Source organism: Nicotiana sylvestris, chromosome 2 (assembly GCF_000393655.2).
Source record: "Nicotiana sylvestris chromosome 2, ASM39365v2, whole genome shotgun sequence".
In the NCBI taxonomy this organism is placed as follows: Eukaryota; Viridiplantae; Streptophyta; class Magnoliopsida; order Solanales; family Solanaceae; genus Nicotiana; species Nicotiana sylvestris.
This window is the reverse complement of record NC_091058.1, coordinates 208124813-208135005: the sequence shown is the minus strand read 5'-3', so window position 1 is coordinate 208135005 and position 10193 is coordinate 208124813. Positions and strand designations below refer to the sequence as shown.

Here is a 10193-nt window from a genome sequence, read left to right as displayed (position 1 = left end):
TTTCATTTAATTTTTTGAAAAATTATTCTAAATAGTCGCACAATTAGTCGTTAAAACCAAAAATAATTGACACATGTAGAATGTATATAATCAATGTGTAATTTATGTATATCAATTTTAGAAAAAATAAATTGTGAGTCCGGCGAGCTATTTGTAAAAATCTCTTCTTCTTTTTTGCTAAAAAAAAATCTCTTTATTTCGGGAGGTAAAATGTGGAAAAATAAAATTAATACTACTACTGCTAAAGTTATCTAATTAACAATATAATAAAATATAGTTATGAAAAAAAAAACAATATAATATAGTTAAGGAATGTCTCTTTGGGTCAAAGATCACCAAATCATGGCTACGAGTGTTGTCTTTCACCATCCCAACATCACTAGTGACTTATACTTTAGATTGCCCCATTTTCTTCAAAGTAATGATAATTATTTAATTATCTCCTCCCTATTCTAACGTCGGCAAACAATAAGTTTCGTGGTTTTCCCATCAATTATATTATTTAAAATAAATGAACTTTTCCTAATGTTCAAAAATCAAAAATGCCCAAAAAATCAGCAAAAAATATTAATAGGCATGCCAAATTAGCAAAAATGCAAACCCTGAGAATTTCACTTTTTTTTAATATAAACTGTGGGATGTGCCAGGCTATGGCTGTAGTGCAACGCCGACGCGCGATGGGACTTTCCCCTTAAAAAATGGAAAGAATTTTTATTCTCTAGCAAAGGTTAACACTTATTTATTTTAAATAAATATCATTTAAAAAAATTATATTTTATAGATACCTTTTAAGATTTATAGCAAAATATTTAATTTTGATTACCTCCTAGCCCTAAGCCACTAAATACGCTAATCAGTGTAGTTTGTTTGCCAGAGAACAATTGTTTCGTCTTCCATAAAACTAAACACCGCAATTGTATATTTTTTCCATAAACAAACCAACACGGAAAAAGCAAAACTGTTTGCAATCTGAGCACTTTCAGCATTCAGAACTTTGTTTTGGCAATCTTCGAATATTCAAAAAAAATTGATTCTTGAAGATTGCTATGTTCAAGATTCTCACCAACAACAGCAGCCGCTGACATTAAACTGATTCTTGAACAGCAGTCGCCGACATATAATCCGGTTGGTTTGTTCTTGAACAAAGACGATGGAGTTTGGGGCTGAGCAACTTGATTTTCTGTTAATATATTTCAATGTATTTTCATGTATTTCATTGTATTCATTGTTTTTTTTTCATTGTAATTCAATGTGTCTCGTTGTATTTCATTGTATTCACTATCTTTTTTTCTCATTGTATTTCATTGTATTCCACTGTATTCTATGTATTTCATTGTATTCATTGTCTCGCTATATGCCATGAATGTATTCATAAGTTTTTTTTAATTAATATAATTTATGTATTCAGATGTATTATAGAATTTCTCTGAAGATTGCTATGTTTTTGGGGTATTTTTCTGTTGAGAATCTTTTTTATAACTAAAAATACAAAATTTGTGTGTTATAATTGAGTTTGTTGAGTTATATTAGGAGTCTATTATGTTAATTGATTCACTTTCCATTTTAAAAACAGTGTAATCCCCTATTTCACGTCGTGAATACAGTCGAATACAATAATCTGTCAAGATGTAATCCAATGTTTCACTCCATAAATACAGTCGATACACTCGAATGCAACCACTGATTAGCTGGACTTCCCTGATTCACGCCTACTTTTGCTATTGTATTCATGAATACAATAGCTTAAATACATCAAATACATCTTATAACCACATAAAAGGTATTTATAATCCGTAATATAGCAAATGGTATCTATAAATGACCAATTACTACTAAAAGATAGTGCTTTATGAAATTTTTTCTTAAAAGAGTTAATATCGTGTGAGCCGATGGCCCACATATCAAATATTAAACTGATAAGAACAGATACTACACTTGATCTTAGCCAAAAGGCCGAAAAAGGTATAAAGAATCAAACATCATATATCCCTGAGAATTTCACTTATGATAAATTAACTGTTAGAATATACTATAAGTCATGCGTATTGTTATAATATTCTTTATGAACAATTATTTATTTACTTGTTTAAATTCAATAAAGTTTTATTTTAAATAGATCATGTGTGCGTCCATTGCTTACATAGTAGATGATTTAGTGTATAGAGTTTAGCTTATACACGGAAGATTAAATCATCGGTTCTTGTAAGACATAAAAGTTAATGTTCACAATCTAATGATGGAATTGGACAAATCATCGGAATGATTGTAGCACAAGATTAAATATAATTTATCTTGATTATGGGAATGGTTTAATTCCAACTTCTTGTGCTAGTACATTTTGTATGTATTGAACGGATCAAGTAGAGATGAGTATTTTATACTGACTTTATAAAATAATTTCTCTAGTCCATTTAATGTACTTATACTCTTAATCCTGATATAATTATTATTAGCTGTGTATGTCACTTGTTGTTTTGATTTATTAAAAGGCGAGATTCTTTCGCGAGTCAATAAGCCTGGTAAATTGGATAACAATGATATACATTGGCGAAGTAATAATTAGTTGATGGAATCCATGTCTCGATTTTGAGATTGATGATACTCCTTTATGAAAGCTTATAAGTTTTCATGTGTAAACCCGGCCGGTGGATTTTGTATCCGACACATGAAATAAGTTAAGTGTAAGTCTAAAGGAAGTAATCAATAAATTAAATAGTCAGTAATTTAATTTGATTGATTAGTATCTGAATCTTAACATGGGGAGTTAAATAAGGTTTTATGGAAGAATTTCGAAATTGAACTAAGGAGTGCAATTACGAATTTTTAGTGGAATAATTCGTAATTTATTATGATGGAAATTAATTTCAGAATTTCGAAATTAATATCATAATAGGAAGCCTTGTTAATTAAATTCTGTGGTCCCTACTGTGCCTAAATAATAGAAAATAGTGAAAATTGTTACTTAATGGGAAAGAAAACGTGGAAACCGTCCCTTAGTGGGAGAAGGAAACCTAACAGGTTTTGAAAACGGTTTTGACCTAAAATGCAGCTATATATATGGATATAAGGGCTGAACGTTTTGGACAAGATTCTGACTGCGGTTTCTACTAGAATTTTGCCCACCCAAAATTCTCCATTTTCGGTTATTGTTTGGGTAACACAGTAGAAGACTGTGGAAATCTGCTGGTGTGTTTTCAACTGAGGAACTGGAGAACGACATAGATTTATTGTGTTTACGCTTCAAGAGGTAATCCTAAAATCTCCATACGTGCTAGTTGTTTAGATTACACGTGAATAAGATTCTGTTATTGCTTCCACTGTGGTATATATTCCTACATTAACTTACCGTTTAATTATTGCAGTAAAGAACTCGGTAAACTATTTTTCCACTAGATAAAAGTTTATCTCCAACCCCTCCGCCCTCCAAAACCAACCCCCCCCCCCCCCCCCCAAATTTATTTGGTGGAAAAATATTTTTATCAGGAAGAATTGTCAAATAAATGGTACCCGATAAAACATTTTTACACATTACCATAATGTTCTCATTGATAATGTACCATAGCCAGATAAGTAAAGAAATTATTGGCTAAGCTTTATCAGGTAAATGATATTGGCAAAATCATTTTACACATTAATATTTTTTATATTATGGTGTGGCATAGCTACATGTGCAAGAAAAACAATTTATCAGCTAAATATTTATCAAATAAGTTAGCCGATAAATGGTATGGGGTAAAAGATTTATACACGTCTCAACAATATTTTTGTGAATGTATGTAGTAGTAAATTTTGGCGGATACGATCCCATCTTCAATGGTATAATTAGGATGGAAACTTCCAGAACCTTTCTCTTATTAGAATTCAAGCATCGCCACTAGAGGCAGACCTACCCTTTGAGTAGAGGGGTCACCGGCCCCGTAATTATTTATATATAAAACAAGTATATATTTCGATTGACTCCATAAAATTTAAATTTTAGACAACTGCATTGGTTGATTTAGGGGGCCGGGGCATAACTTGACTTTTAGTGTACTACCTAAGTTAGATTTCAACTTCAGTATTTGCTTAAATTCTTATTCGACAATAATATTCCTATCACCTTCAAATCTTGGGTCCGCCTATGTTTGCTACTATTTTCAACATACCATCGCGACTTAATCCTTTATGGTTAATTATGAGAATGAAAAATGTGATAGAAATAAACAAATGGATAAATAATTAGAACTCCACATTAATTATGGCAGAGAAAAATAGAACATCATAATTACGTAAAGCCTATACAAACAGCTCTGTAGAAAGAAAAAGTAAGATAACAGTCACATTTTCTCAGTATTTTAGTTGTTGCTGTCGTAGCTAGTGAAAGAAGTGATTATGATAATGTTGCATACCTCACTTAAGTTTGTGTAGAAATTGCTTTAAAAAATGTGCTTATGAAGTATGGTGAAATTGTAATGATGTTAATCTTTGTGTCTGTGAAGCTATGCAAGCATTTCTTACAGCATGATATTTGGGTTTGATGATTCTAGCTGGATGCTTTCGACATTAAGATTCCAATATGCATCTCACTAACGGGGTTGTGCTGGAGTAGTAAATATTTCTTTATCCAAATTAAATATTTTAGGTTTGAACCCTAAGTGTAGAGTCACCTTAGTTAGGAAGTATTGCACTTTCCAATGTGAGACTTTTCAGTGCAAATTAAAATTTAATCAAGTCCATATTATGCGAGTACTGAAATGGGGTTGGAAACCAAAAAAAAAAAAAAAAAAGATTTCAATCTTTTGTTTTGGTAATTTATTTTGGTTTAAGTTGAAATTCAGTCAGTCTCGCTGCTTTCGTTCTTGAGAAAAATGCTCTGGTCTGACATAAATGTTAGTAGGCCATCAAGGATTTACATATGTAAGAATGAGCGACAGAAGATTGGAAAACTAAAAAAAACAGGAAAAAAAAATCTGGGCGTCTAGTGGATAAAGTTTACCTTTGTAACACCATGCTGAAAAAGGGAGATATCTATATAGGAAAGATCCAAATTTCTCCTTCTACTTTTGAATATTGTCTATATCTGACCTCTGTTATACTATTCGTCCAAATTTACCTCTATTGTTGTATTATTCGTCCAAATTTATCTCTACCATCAGCAAACTTTTTAAAATTACTCCTTAATCTGTCAAGTGACCCAAATCTCCCACATCATTTTAGTTACGTCACTTATCCTCTTCTTGATCCACTATTTTCAACGTAATTGGTATTTACCTACTTTCTTAATCGCAAAAAAGAATATTAAAATAATACAACAGTTAGTAAATAAAGTATAGTTAATTGAAGAATCTAAAATAGGTAGCTTGTCTAAATTCTAAAAAACTTTACAATACCCCAGCTTTAATGAATTTGTTGCACCAAGTATGAAGACTTTGCAAGTATTAGTGATAGAAGTTGAATGTAACGACCCGACTGGTCGTTTTGAACATTTGCACTTCGCTCGGCAGTTTGAGGGCACAAGTATCTCCGCATGATGTATTATGACTTTTATGAATCGTCGGTTTTGATTTTCAAATTACTCGGAATCGATTTGGAAGAATGAACTTCAGGGTTGATGCTTTAAGTTGGAAGAGTTGACCAAGTTTGACTTTTTAGCATTTGACCTCGGATTGAGGTTTTGATGATTCCAACAGCTTCGCATGGTGATTTTAGACTTAGGCGTATGTCCGGATTTGGAATTTGAGGTCTGTAGGCTAAATTGAAGCATTTCAGCAAAAATTAAAAAATTGAGGTTTTGGAAGGTTGAGAGGTTTGACCAAGAGTTGACTTTGGTGATATCGGGGTCAAAATGCGATTCCGAGAGTTGAATTTGCTTCGTTATATCATTTCGTACTTGCATGCAAAATTTGATGTTATTCTGGGTTGATTTGATATGATTCGGCGCGAGTTGTAGAAGTTGAAAGTTCATGAGTTCATTAAGTTCGATTTGAGGTGTGATTCGTAATTTCAACATTATTTGATGTGATTTGAGGCCTCGAGTAGGTCCGTGTTGTGTTACGGGACTTGTTAGTATGTTCGGACGAGGTCCCGAGTGGCTTGGGTGAGTTTATGATAGGTTTAGGTTGTGTTACACTTGTTTTTTATGCTTTGACGTCGTTTCTTCAAGCATAAATGGTTTCACATTAAGTAAATGGGCTCCAAAATCAGTTTTATTGAAATATTAGATCTGTATCGTAATTACGGAGTCATAGCAATAAGAATCGTCGAATTCGAATATCGTATGAGAGAGTTATGCTCATTTTCGTGTCGGGGAGACTGCTGGTTTCTGGTATAGTCGCAACTGCGAACATTATTATCGCAATTGCAAACATTTTTTCGCAATTGTGACATTTTCCAGTCCTGTTCTTGTTCGCAATTGCGAAGGCTTCTTCGCTTTTGGGAGGGTTCGCAATGATTGCAAATGCGACATGTGCAGCTTGTTTTATATGGGTTTTTTATTCATTTTGTTATATTTTGAACTCTAGACTCGATAGGAGGTGATTTTGTATAAGGATTTTCATACCAAACTATCGGGTAAGTAATTTTAATCAACTTTTTTTTTTCTAGAAGTAGGGAAAGTAAGAGAAGAGTGAATGAAGACCCCCACGGAGCGGTAAGGAGATCGATGAATTTTTAATCTTCCTCTTTATGTATGAGATTACAGACATATAGTGAATGGATGAGCCCCTTCAACTTCGAAGGCTTTCAATTATTTTGTGATTATACATAAGATTTAACATCAAATTCTTGAGAATCCAGAATAAAATTTGGGGATTTTGTCAAAGCTTTGAAAAATAAAATTTGGGATTTGAGAGTCGAATAGGACTCGAATTTAGAAATAAAACACGTATATAGACTCGTGGGGCTATGGGTAGTCAAGACCTACCCTTGAACTCGAATTTGGACCGGACGGGGCCCGAGGTTGACTTTTGTTGACACTTAGGGAAATTGTATAAAGGTCATAGCTTTATTAATTGAAATTGTTTTCTCTTGCATTGTGTGATATATTTAAGTCTTCTTTAATTTTGCTAGATTGAGCCGGGCGGAGGTGAATTTGTAAAAGAAGAAGCTAAATTGAGTATTTAGTTGGCCGAATTGAGGTAAGCATCTTATCTAACTTTGTTGAGGGAATTTTTCCTACTATTTGACATTATTTGCTACATGCGGGGGTGATACATATATGAGGTGACGAGCATATATGCATGTTCCAGGGTTAATCATGTCGGAGGTAAATTATACTACAAATTGCGCCTTGTTGAATTATATGACAATTCTTGCTTGATTTTCTACTTGACTTCTAGATCACTAAGAATATGGAATTAAATATTAGAAACCAAGATTTAGTTTATTATAACTTGATTAAAATTTGACAGAATTTTGAGAAATATTGATATGTCTAATTCGGTCATCATTATGCAAAATCATTAATACATTGCTACGGCCGATATTCTCGAGATATTAGATCTTATACTCGTGTTGTAGATCATTCTTGAGATTTGTTGAAATACTTGAATAATAAGGTTCTTAAGGGTTTATTGAACTATTGTTGGCTTGAAAGTTGTGATTGGGGTTCATTTAGAATATTTATTTAAATACTCTCCTTGATGTTATTTATGCTTCCTATCTTGTTTGCCATTGATATACATATGCTTGGTAATGAAGAGTGTAAAGCACGAAGGGTGATGTGGTGTCATTGTATGCATATTATCATGTGAGGAAGAGTATAAAGTACGAAGGGTGATGTCGTGCCATTTCATATATTTTATCATGTGAAGAGAAGTGTAAAGCACGAAGAGTGATGTCGTGCCATTTCATTTGAGAGTAAAAGTACGAAGGGTGATACCATGTTGTTTCATTTGAGAGTAAAAGCACGAAGGGTGATGATGTGCCATTTCATTTATATTATCCTGATCTCATTTGCATTATCATGTAAAGATATGAGTAAAAGCACGAAAGGTGATGCCGTGCCATTTCATTTATATTACCATGATTTTATATTATCATGAGTTCATAGTACGAAGGGTGTTTCCGTGCAGACGAGAACAAGGGACATGCATTATGCTGTGATATCTTTTCCTTGCGTGTACATTCATGCCTTTACTTGGGGTTACTACTGTTGCACCTATGTTATCAACGTGACTTGTTGTTGTTGTTCTGTCTTTGTCCTCTATCTCGATTGTTGTTGTGTTGTTGATGCCTTCTATCTGTTTAACTTGCAAATATCATGCTTTACTTCCTGCTGTTATATCTACATCCATGACATATCTATTTTCTTGCACTTTAGTATAATCCTTCTACCATGTTAGTCGTTCATGCATCTATGTGTTAGCTTATAAAGACCATGTTTTCCCCTCTTATTTGTTATATGTACATCTATGCCGTCTACCATGCTAGTTAGGTGAAATTATGTTATTTTTTCCTAATTGATGTCATTACTCATATGCCTCCTACCTAGTCTATTATTGTTGTCCATATGTATTGCCTTGTTCATCATTGGTACTCGTGTATTTTCTACTGTGTCATTACTGTTATCAACATTTTTTTTACCTGGTTGGTACTGTTATACATATATTTGATGAGGATGAGATAAATGCACGAAGGGTGTTGTCGTGCCATTTGATTTGACATCTTTAGCAATTATTCTCTTGTTATTGTTTGGGTCTATCGAAAACAGAAAAATATTTATTTTCACCGGATAGAAGTAAGTTATGCATACACGTTACTCTGCTCAAACCTCACTTGCAAAATTATACTAGATTTTTTGTATTCACTTGTTATCAGTTGACTTACAGAGGTAACTTACACCAGTACAATGGGAAGCCACGGTGAAAACTCTCCTGTCTAAAGGGCTAATGAAGAGCTATGAACTAGGACCTGGAAAAGTGAGATTCATCATAACCAATAAATCATTTAGTTGTGAGACTCATGACAACCAATAAACCTTTCATTTAAGGGAAAGGGTCAAAATAGCACTCCACTTTACAAAATGCCTTAATTTTATCATTTGTTATACTTTGAGGTCATTAGTATCCATGTCGTCTGCAAATTGTCTCTTGTTTACAGTTATCTTAATGGAGCTCCAACCTAAAGTATACTCCGAAGGTAATTTTAACTTATATATAGCCAAAAGTAGAAGGATAAATTTGGATATTTTTCCAAAATATTTGACACGTGAAATCCAACCAGTGTACTCTAGAACTCTTTTAAAGTCAAGGAGCAAATAGAAAGGATTTGCTAAGGGCAAGCATATGAATGACACTAAAGCGTAAGTTTGAACCTTTTCCCTTCTGTCAATTAAACTTTTAATTTGTACTTGTGTTTACTTTGAAAATGGTAATTACAATTAGATTTGATTTTGTGGTTCTAAAAATATGTGATCTATTTTTATGCTAGTTGTTTAGGCAATAGATACTAAGTAGGATATTAGAAAATGAGATAAGACCTTGTAGATAGTATAATGACCAAACTGAATGGCTGAAAATCGAGGCCGAGAGCTGGCGTATGCGGACCTCGAGGTCGAGTCGGATGCTCGACTGGGGGCAATCGAGGGGGGATTAACAGTTATGATAGCTTTTATGGAAGACTTTTACGATCAATAATAAACAATAAATGAAGAAAATTAAATAAAACACAATGAATATAAGTAATAAATGCAAGTAATGAGATCATAAGAATATATTAGAGAGCAGAGAGAATGTTCTTGTGCATTCAATATTGACCATCAGGTTTTTTACAAAATGAAAAGGGTCCCCTATATATATGAGGGGAAAACCCAACATAGTACAAATGCATGTGTAATTATTATATAAAGTAGCTGGTACAACCACTCAATCAGCCTGGTGTAGACTTTCATTGTTTGGCAGGCGCCTGACAGAAGATACAGCTCCTAGGGAACTTCCCATTTATCGGCGGCAAATACTGGTCCATTCTGCCCCGATACCGGGCGCAAAGACTCCCCGAAGGCATCTAACCCCGAGCTATCTCCCAGGACCTTCGAGGCCAGATTGCGCAATGCCTTATCGATTATAAAATCGGTCTTCTCAATTTTAGCTGTATATAGATAGTCCCCGCATTTCTCAAAGTAAAACGAAGAGAAACGTCCTCGAGATCTTACCCCTTGGACGCCTCCATTGAAGCAAATAGTTGTGCTCTGCCAGGCGACTGATATAATAGACAGG

The 10193-nt window shown here is 33.6% G+C and overlaps 1 pseudogene; it reads right to left on the bottom strand.

Annotated features, from left to right (window-relative positions):
* Positions 1–1849: 1849 nt before the first annotated feature.
* On the bottom strand, positions 1850–1966 carry LOC138886667 (U2 spliceosomal RNA; annotated as a pseudogene).
* Positions 1967–10193: the final 8227 nt, after the last annotated feature.